Here is an 11,200-nt window from a genome sequence, read left to right on the forward strand (position 1 = left end):
GGAAGTGCCAGTTGAAGCTTTATGTGCAAGCTAAAGTTGGAATTCAATCCTTTTGTCATACACAAGACATACAAACTCTCTCCTACCAACTTTCCACTCATTTTGAATCAATAATGATTTTTTGTTGGTGGATTTACAGGTAAACGTGTTCATTAAAACCTAGTCTCTGAACCAAAAACTGTCACATACTCTACACCAAAGATTTAGAATGGCTCGAATTACAGAGCAAGCTTGCAATGCCTGTGTTGTTTTATTATTCATAAAATTCAACATTTAAAATAAAAGATGTTAAATTTCTTAAAGTGGTCCTAATAAAAACAACCAAAAAACCCCCCAACCCCTTTTTCCAAGGGTGGAGGATATGAACAAATATAAATTCCCAAATCTTGACTTTTATTTTCTTGCCTGCTTTAGCCTTCCCATTGCTTTCTCCATGTTCCTTTCACTCTGCAGGAATGTGCACATCTGAGCACACATATGCCCAAACTCTCTGCTTTTAGTGCTCACATTACCTCACTGGAAAATATTTCAACCCAAATCCTTTTATCTTCCTGCAGAGTGACCCTGATTGAAATAATAATTTTTTGCCATCATTTTTAATAGCTAAAAGTTCACCAATCAGCAGTAGTGGTGACATAATCTTTTATCCAGGAGCATATCACAAAGGCTATCTCCCAGCGGTCTAAGGAAAACAGCAAAATTGCCTGTCCCTCTAAAACAACCTCCTAAAAGCAAGTTGGTAACATCACTTGCATTGTTGAAAATGGAAGACAACAACCATTGTCAAAGATATTTCTTTGTATACAGCCTGTAAAAGAGCATTGTTTTCCTGAAAACTACTGCTTAGGGGATGAAAGGGAAAGACTTAATCTATCTGCTCAGGTGGCTTTGTTGTCCCATTTTCGAATGCTTTTGAAGAAATAACATATTTCTCCTTGCATGGGAATTGCAGGACATCTTCCAGAAGTAATACATGCTAATGAGAAACAAATGGAAGGAAAATGAAAATGAAGAAAGGCTGAAAATGAAGAAATTTCCTGAAAATTAAGAAAGGCTCCAGCCCAAGCAGCTATTTACCCAACCTGCCAACTGCGCTCTTAAATCATCATGTGCAGTCTTTATAGAAAAGCTGAGGTATACCAAAAATTGTAAACTAAATCCAGTTGCTTCACATTTTATACATTTTACATTAGAAGTATCAGGAAATATTTTTAATTGGTTTTTAATACTATCTGAGGGGAAAGAGTGGGTAAAAAAATTAATGAACAGATTTTGGAAAGAAAGGTAAGAATGATTTGGAAATAGACTTGTAATGAAAGTTTTAAAGATGCAAGATGATTACTTCTAGCTTAATTCTGAATGCTTCAGTTGCCATAAAAAGGAACAATAAGCTTCTGGCAAATGTGCTTGGGAACACGTGACTAAGCGAAAGGGTTTGCCTCTAGAAATAAATTTAGGATGTTGCAGTGCTTTGAAGATAAGAAATCCCATCACAGTTGCAGGTACAGTTGATCCCTGGGGGGGACTTGCAGCCCAAGATGTGGAGGGGGAATGGTGTCTCCTGCCAAAATGTGTGGAGGGTGGAGCTGGTCCTGCTGGTACCAGGCTCTGGGATGGAATTCCCCTCCACAGGCAGAGACCAGCAACTTCCTGCAAGGGCAACTGGCAGCCAACACCCACTTCTGGGCAAATGCACTACAAATTCCAGCATACTAAAAGTCTTTTTTTTTTTTCAATATATTTAACAAGTCTTCCATGACTCTTTTAAGCAGCCACAGGATTTCAGTCAGGACTGGGGAGCATTTATAAGTACATAAAACTTCATTCCTTTTCCCAGGGCAGGCAGCTGCTGCCATCGAAGTCAACAAGAGCCACAGGTGCTTCAACAGCAAATGCAAACCTTTTGAAAAGGAGGTAGAAATGTCTGAGTTTATTTCTGGCCTTTACCTTAGGCAACTGCTTCTGTAGATGTTTGTACCACCATGCAGTATAAATCTGGTGAAAAACTAGGAATTGTTTGGATGGAAAGCATGATACAATTGTAAGAAATTATTATCTTTGTTCCCCAAATGCCACATAATCAATAAGGGAAGACTGTTTCTGTGAGAAATATTACTGCTTCTAAAACATCCACACTGATGAAAGTGAATAGTTACACAACACCCTAGCTATTCTAAATATTTTCTATCTTCCTGAGATCATGATTCTTGAACCTATAGTATGAATACATTTTATTCTGCATATCAGCCATACAGACTCAAAAGGATGGGAAAGGAGAGGAGAGGAGAGGAGAGGAGAGGAGAGGAGAGGAGAGGAGAGGAGAGGAGAGGAGAGGAGAGGAGAGGAGAGGAGAGGAGAGGAGAGGAGAGGGAGAGGAGAGGAGAGGAGAGGAGAGGAGAGGAGAGGAGAGGAGAGGAGAGGAGAGGAGAGGAGAGGAGAGGAGAGAAGAGAAGAGAAGAGAAGAGAAGAGAAGAGAAGAGAAGAGAAGAGAAGAGAAGAGAAGAGAAGAGAGAAGAGAAGAGAAGAGAAGAGAAGAGAAGAGAAGAGAAGAGAAGAGAAGAGAAGAGAAGAGAAGAGAAGAGAAGAAGAGAAGAGAAGAGAAGAAGAGAAAAGAGAGAAGAATTCATTCCTTGTATTAAAACATAACATTTTATACTGACTGCAGTACTTGTAACACCAGTAAGTATTAAAACAAAAAATTACATTTTCTGATTAGTTGCAGATACTAATTACTGTGCAGTAAGCTAGACTGGGCATTCATGGTGTCTCAGCTACTCTACTGAAATTTCTCAAGTTTTCAGTTTGCAAGGGTTTGCCCTACAGCAAATGTGTTGCCTGTTTGCTTTGGATAGTAGCATGCACACAGTTATTTGAAAGTCACTGAATCTGTAATTGCTTATGCTATGGTGACTTGCTCAGAGTAGTTTGGAACAATTTTGCTAATTTGTCTGGTAGAGATCACTCAAATAGGATTTATCTAAAGAAATGAAATACCTTTACTGTGGCTTTGAAAAATCTCATGAAGTATTCAGTGCTAACTTAAAATATTCATTTTAGCTAAATTTCATTTAATTTTGTTCACTTCCAATGTAAGATCAGATTTAAAACTATATAGAAATTGTTTCATTTACATAAACTGAGCAAAGATCAATTGAAGTAATAATTCGAAGACAAAACACTTTATAAGTATATAACTTTGTCTTTTTAATTCTCAGAAATCTTGAAGATTTCTCCTAAAGTGTCCTTACCTTCAGAGCACTAGGACATTTATTTGATTACTGTAAAACTAACAGCAGCAAATAATGCTGGATAGAAGCTAACTGGACAATAACCTCTGTGATTCTCCCATCCTTCAAAGGAATGACTTCTCTTTAGGAGAGTCAAACTTACATTCACCAGCAACATAATCAATATTTGAAAATTTGCCAGCCTTTTCAATATTAGATTTGCTTAGGACAAAGCAGAAACATCCAAAGTCTGCAGCAGAAATGTGTACAGTGTCCTCTAGCCTCCAGAATTCTGAACAACATCTAGTTGATCTAAAGTCTGAGAACAGTAGAAAACTATGGTTCCATTTGTGTCCAAGTAAAAAGAAAAAAAGAACACAACAAAAGAAAAAAAAATCAACAAACCAACGCAAAACAACAAACAGGAAAAACAAAAGCCAGAAATAAAACCAAAATTATAGAATAAGTGAGGCACTTGTTTTTCCCATTTTTATACTATTTCTACTGGCTATCCCAAGGGATTTTTTTTCAGTGATCTGTGTGCTTGTGTCAGCCTGCAGAATTCCTTCCTTTATGATTCTTTATTTTTGTATGAAAAAGAATTACTCCCTTTGCCTCTGGCTGTGGTTTCCCTTCTCAGAGGAAAAACTGATCCTCATGCCAAACTTACTGCCCAGCACATGAATCAGTAAAGGTGGTGTGGCCAGTGACACTGATCAGGAGGGGCTGCAGGAGCCCAAGAGCCCAGCCAGAGCTGCAGAAGAAATGGCAGAAATGGGGAAACTGTGGCAGGACTGGGGTCACTTGCAGAAATGGAAAAATGTAGCAGGACACAGCAGGCACAGCAGGGTGAATTTCAGTGCTTGGGCAGATGTCACTGCCTTTGCAATCAATCCTGATCTTTCCTAGGGGAAAGGCAGAGCACCCGAGGGTGCAGCAGCTCCTGGGTTTGATCCATGGCATTACCTTGACATAGACTATCCAGCTTTCACAAGAAGAGTAGACAAGATTAAATACTAGGGAAAATTAATAAAATCCCTAGTTGAATTGTTAGCTACTACTGTTGTTAAATAGATCCTCTTAAAGAATAGTGTTTCTGAATCAGTAAGGTTGAAATGTAATTGAGAATGTGCTTATGAGAAACATTTTTTGCAAAGCCTGTGAAACTGTGAGGATTAGGCTGAAGTATCCAATGTGATCAATATCTTGCAATCACATTAAGGTCTTGGGCAACAGGGGCCTTCATTCCTTTCCATTTCCCATTTTCTGTTTTCTGTTCCTAGGCACCATCATAGGCAATCAGACATGAACAGAAAATGAATTTGCTACAAGCTAGTAGCATTGTAAGTGGCTTTGATATAAGTGGAACAAGGGTCGGTAACTTCTAAGCCCCAGTAGCCTGATAAGAATATTAAGTCTACCATTTATCCCCAATGAGTGCTTGATTAGCCATACAGTGCTCTGCTGACAGAGTTCACTAAAAATACATTATGCTAATAACACTCGAGTGCCAGCAAAACTGGGGAAGCCCAAGACTCAACACAAAGAATGAGTCATTATGGTATTTACCTGGCAGATACAGTTACAGGCAAATGTGGGCAAAAAAATGGCATCTCAGTCCTGTTTGCAAAGATACAAATAGAAATAAAGGCGACTTAGCAATTAATATTAGGATTAGGACAAATAGAAAGAAATACCCCACGTTGTCATGCTGGCACGTTGGGAAATAAAGATGCTTAGTATTTCAGAGCAGGCAGCTGCTAGTGGAGACAAGCCACTTCTATGTATTCATCTCTGTCTGAACTCTGTCAGATGGCTCTTCACTGGTGCATCTTTCTGCCTGGTTTCACACCGAGAGTGTTTCCTCCTTGCTGTGTGCTTGGACCACAATCTGGGATTCCCACCGCACTCCCTCAGCTTCCTCCTGTCCCCAACCCACTGCCATTTCCCCAACACAGTGTCTGCTCTCTTCTGAGGGAAGGGTTTGCAGGCTTTCTTTCTAAGCATCAGCACCAGGTGTCCCACATCCCAGCAACAACCCAAACCGTCCTGCAAGCACAGGAGATGGTTGGATGGGCATGGCTCATTGCTACTTCAAATCAGCTCACTGAATCTGCCTTTTCCAAGCTCTGAACACCCCAGTTCTCCTGCCCTCTGCCAGCCTGCAATTAGCACCCTGCCTAGCAGGGCTCTGGGCTCCTCCACACAGCCATTCTGCAGCCAGCCTGGCTGCCAGCTACTGCACAGGCAAATTGGTGCACAGCACTTGGCCATGACTCACAGCAAGGGCAAGCAATCATTTCACAGACATACAACTGAGAGCTTTGCAAAAAAGGATCAAGCCTGGAAAAAAAAGGCGTGATTAATCTTGGCCATTACTGCTGGTCATTTTTTTTTCGCTCTCCAAATCTTTTACTAGCCAAAGATACTTTTTAAGCCCAGCCAAAATTTAGTCAATTTGCCAAACAGTTTCAAAGAACAGAGAAAACATTTCAAAATACAGAACGTCTCCTCAATTCTAAAAAGATTTTATTTTTTAATATATTTTAGAGGTGTCATAATAATGTTTTTAAGAGTTGATAGAAGTTAAAACCAATGGATTTTCTTTAGAATATGTAAAATGTTTTGATGCACCTGAAACATACCTTAATTGTAAGCACTTCATTTTGCCAGAGAATGGAAGAATAAAAAATACCTTGGGACTCTACCAACTTTGAGAAATGCTGACAGTGAGCCAAATTTCTCTGCTACTCACAGTCAACTATTGCAAGCCACCAAACAGTTTAAATGCAAAAGTAATGAAGAGGTGAGTAATCTGATCTATTGTAGCTGCTTGTGCATGAAGCAGTGATGTGAGAAAGGTCCAGGCCATGGAGAAAAGCAAGCACTTCTGTGCCACAATTTGTCTCCTGCTGATGCAAATGCCTAAAATAGGTCAGATGAATCATGCCTTAAAAATGCCCATTTCTCTTCACTGACTGGAGGGGAAACAGGTGACTGGTGCTCGAGTAGCCTTCTACCTTATCAATGTCAATAGCGGGGTGAGAGGAATTCCTCACTTTTAATAATTCACAAAAAAATTAAGACCTTGATGTGAAAGCCCTAAAACCTGGGTCCAGAAGATGGAATGACTGACCAATGGAGAGGACATAAATTCTTTTTGCTTGCTCTGGCATTCAGCATTTCATGATCTACTTATTCTCCTGTGTTTGCCCTTGCTTTTTATCTCTTCTTTCATTCAACCCCCTTATCTTCCTTTTATATCCATCCATCTTCTGTCTCCCTTTCTTCAAACCACACAGCTTTAGAATCTACTGTTGACAGTGTCCACCTGCTTCTGTCATCTGCTGGCTGCCTTTCATCACCATTGGGAAAGGAAAGGAACACTTTAAAGACCATGAGCACTTTTGCATAGTAGGATATGGGAATTCTCCCAAACTGGCAAACTGTATCCTCAGTAGGAAATTACATTAGATGTGGCTCCAAGCAAGGATTGCTGATTTTCAGACTTTACCCCTGAAATGCTACTTTCATTACCATCCATTTTCTAATTTATTTTCTGAACTCAGACATCCCTTTGAAGTATTGAAATCAAGTATTCCAGGAACCCTAACCTAATTTTATTTGTGTCTTGCCCTTCAAGGACCTCCTGTGAGTTCCATATGCAATATTTTAAGTTTTACATTCATCTAGCTTCCTCACAAGCAAGATGACAAAGTCCTTAATGGGGCCTTAGAAGAATTTTTAGTTGGTCCAAATCTGGCCAATGGTTTCACTGTTGACTTCCATGTTAACAGGACAGTGAACAAATTAGAAAAATACAACCCCTGTACCTAAGCAGAAAAGAGGAAAGTGTAGAGTTATTAACAATCCTAAAAATCTTCATTATATATGCATATGTATGTGGGCATTTAAATGTGCAAACACTGCATCTGTCTCTTAAATTTCATTTCACTTTTAGCTAGAGGTTTCTGATGATGCCGACCATATCCTACAAAAATAAAAAATCATAACAAAAATTAAAGGTAATCTGCATTATTTCTAGTTCTAAATAATCATGTATTTGATTACAGCTCTGAGGAAAGAGAGCAAAACTTGTACCACCCCACACCATAAAAGCAGTTTACAAGCACCAGACAACTAAAAAGAAAATATAATTCTGAAGGAATTCACTGTACTCCTGCATGACTGAACAGTTGATCACTTTGTCTGGCTGTATGGAAAGTTAAAGCAAGCTGAAAGTTTTCAATTTATAGTGAAGAGTGTACTTAAGCAGCAGAAAATTATATACTTACAGTTCCACTCCAACTGTGTGTGATGTATGAAGTACAATAAGCTTCAGTAAAAGAAGAAATGAAACCAGGTGGTAAATAAGGAAACTATAGTCTTCATTAGCCTTGGTGTTTATTCTGCCATTTTGAAAGCAATGAGAAGCCACATGCAGTATTAGTGCCTTTTACTTTCTACTGTCCTTTATTTTTTGCCATTTATATTACCAATATTTCCCCTTACATTTTCCTTATTGTCCCTTTTTTTCTCCTCCTTCTGGGATTCTGAAATTGCTATTCGCCAAATTTACTTTCATGTTTAAGCTCACTTTGGTTTGTAAAGTTTATCCATCACTACAAACATGTCAATGTGGGTTCTTGGCAAATCCTATGAAAATCTATGCTGTTGACCTGATAGATTCTCTGTTAATTCCAGGAATATAGGGCAGGGCAGGAATTTTTGCTGAGCCTTTCTGAACCCAGTTTTTGGCAGCAGAAGGATGCATTTGATTACATGCAAACTACATTTGAGGCACAATAGTTGTGATCAGATAAAATCCTGCCACAGATACCTAAGAGTTTGCTCAGGGTAAGTCTGTAAAGACTTCAGTAGATCCTGAGCATGAAGCAAATTACAGACATTGCAGAATGAGGTTTTATGAAAGCAAACCGTCATTCTACTTTCAGCTAAACATGTAAAATTACTTCAATGAAAATTTGGGACTTTGGCCCCTTTTTTGATTATTTAAAATCTCTTATCATCTGTCTCTCTCCTAATCCTGTGCTGTGCTCTTGGCAGTAGCAGTGAGCATGTTACACTCAGAAACCGTAATGAGTATCTGTTCATACAAATGTTCCGGCCTGTTTTTTCTCATTACTCAAACTCCACACACAAGGCATGTTTAGAAGCACAAATTGTTTCCCTCCTGCGCTTCTAATTAACACTTCCATTAAGACCTAGGCAGAGAGCATGGAACATACTGAAAGAAACTGCTGTTTACAGAAACGGTGATAAAATGTATACAAATATGTCCTGCAAAGTGCAATCGAGCCAGCTTGCGTGACATGTGGATGTGTTTCTCTGTATGTAGGCACAAACAGATGTGCTACACTCACATGCAAGACTAATTTGTTCATTAACATTGAAAAAACCCTAGATGAATAACAGTCCATTAATTTTTATAATTACTCCTTGCATGCCCATATCATTGCTCAGTTTAGTTTCTGCAGCCCTTGGTAGCTTCAGATTGGCTTCTTGGCATGATCACACTGGGTACTTGAGTTATCTTCTGCTGGTTAGTAGATTGGATTTGCTTAGATTTTTATGTATTTATGCTTGATAATGTCTACCTCTCTTCTTCTTCTTCTATGGGAAATTTGAATTAACCTTGAATTAAAATAAAAAGTAATAATTTTCTTTTTTACCTTGAAAGGCAGAATGAATTGATCAAATGGCTTGGTGAGCATCATGAGTAGTTCTGGATTTCTAGAAGGTTTGGTTTATGCCTCTGAATAAAAACATGCATAATCCTTTTGGTTTTACATATGTTCAGCACGGGAGGAAAAAACCTGCCAGCAGCTGCAATTGAATTTCACCTGCAGAAATCCCATTGTGAGACTCAGGAAAGTCAATCTACAAGGAAAGAGATTAAACAAATAGTCTTGTGACCTAAAGTGCAATAAGCTTTGCACTGTGAGAGTAAGTTGGAAAGCCTGACAATTAACTGCAACTCAGGGCTGGTGATAGGGGGATGTTGCTTTTGTTTTTAATTACATTTTATTGAACAACCAAGTGATAAGCATCAAAAGACAAGATTGTCTTGGATCATCAAAGATGGGGTGGGGGAGGTTGTTTGTTCTGTGAATTCAGGCAAGCTAAAAGAGCTTTTCCTGTGTTTACCTGAGTAATTAATGAAAGACCAAATTGCTTTTGAGCCAGCAGGCTGCAGTTAATTGGAGTTATGTGCATTCAGTGAACTTAGTGATTTGGCTTAAAAAGGATTTACAGTGTAGGTGACAACCCTTTTCAGGGAAATACTGCAGCAAAGGCTGAATATTAGAAGACAGCTTCCAGATGAGGTAATTTATGCAGAGAGCTTTCTCTTTCAGTTAAAGTTCGAAAGTGGAAAAAGTACTGGCTTAAATGAGAAAAATGCTTGGAAAGGTTTCATTAATAATAAGTTTAAAAAGTGGGATACAGACATTTAGACTATTACTATAATTTTTTAACTGGTAAGATCAGTGAATTCAGAGAGCTTTGCCAGTCTACTCTAAGGAAAATATACTTGTAGGGATAGACGTTCTAATTTCTGAACTTCTTCCCAGGACTCTTTTTCTAATATATCTTAATAAAGACTGGAGACATATTGTGATGCTCTTTATCAGACATAGTAGCACCTAATAGTCTACCATTATTATCAAATAATAATAAGACAATTTGCTTTTAAGTGTACCACTCAAAATGTCAAGAACTATCAGCATCTGTAATTCTGTCAGTTCTTTTCTTTTCCAGACCTGTCTGAATGGATTCCCTGAAGTGTTCTTACACATCCCTATGGCCAGGTGGTCACACACTGCCCAGTGGACAATCCTGCTGGGCTAAGAGAAGAAGTGCTCCCCTCCATCCTGATGAGTGCTGTTAAGTTAAACAGAAAAGGTTCCTCTTATTTTTTGCTGGCTTTAGTAAACCTATATTTGTTTTCTTTCTCTTAATCAAAGAATTTTTCACTTGTGTAAGAACAAATTTAAAATAAAAATGAGGAAGCATTCTGCCTTTCTTCCTGAGGGAAAGAACTTTAAGGTATATACACACTTTCTTGGATCCAGTTCTCACCAAATAACCATGAGCTGATCAGACCTCAGCCTCAGTACACCTCATGAATTTGTGCACTAAATATTTATATTATTAGTCTGGATATCATATTCAGCTTTTTCTCCTTCAATCCTTTTTTTACTCTCAAGGTTCAAAACAACCTGAGTTCTTTTGACAAATAATTGCCTTATACATTGTTGTAGGAGAAATGAATTCCCAGTCCTCACTGATCTGTGCCTAAAAACCTGTTATCCAGATTTCTTGGAGTTCGGGGTACTGCTGAGTGGTGTCTCTTTCCATATAATTTTAATAATAAAAAATGTGAAATGTCATAGTTGATTCAATCTCCCATGACTTTAAGTGGACTTTTATGCTTTATTTTTTATCCTTCTGAAATAAGAGAAGATAAAATATAGTCATTGTTCTCTGCTTTTAAAATTAATAATTTAACTCAGTCTTCCAGTAATGATTTTTTACAGGCAGTTTCAGGAGTCTTCATTCGAAGACAAAAATTGTAGTTCTCCCTTCCTATCTCCCTTCCTTCTCTGTCTTCCTTGTCCTTTTCCAGTAGAAATCCTGATGAGCTGCACTGGTATTTCAACATCCTTTCAAGCATAAAGTGTAATCAAAGCAACATGTGAAATCTCGTTGTCATCACTGGGTTGGAGATCAGGCCTGAATGCCTTTACCCTGAGCCCTGCTACTAAAATATCTGCAACACTTTGTGGGAGGCACTGAGATATTTCGACAGTTTTATTTTTAGACTCTCTGCTGGGACTAAAATTGTGCAGAGCATTAGAAAGCTTCTTTCAGCCTCAAGTGCTGTGTCTGTCTGCAGTACACTCTGTGTTTAAGTTGGTGTGGGTTAGACTCCCAGTTGTTTCCGTTCTGAT

General features: G+C 38.5%; 1 long non-coding RNA gene across 1 annotated transcript; it reads left to right on the plus strand.

Moving 5' to 3' along the window:
* Nucleotides 1-2,433: 2,433 nt before the first annotated feature.
* On the plus strand, nt 2,434-10,611 carry LOC146445492 (uncharacterized). The gene is made up of 3 exons (XR_014852242.1): nt 2,434-2,679; nt 5,901-6,033; nt 10,008-10,611. It is a non-coding gene; the product is annotated as an uncharacterized LOC146445492 (long non-coding RNA).
* Nucleotides 10,612-11,200: the final 589 nt, after the last annotated feature.

The sequence above is a fragment of the Lichenostomus cassidix genome, chromosome 1 (assembly GCF_008360975.1).
Source record: "Lichenostomus cassidix isolate B80296 chromosome 1, HeHo_3.0, whole genome shotgun sequence".
Classification (NCBI taxonomy): Eukaryota; Metazoa; Chordata; class Aves; order Passeriformes; family Meliphagidae; genus Lichenostomus; species Lichenostomus cassidix.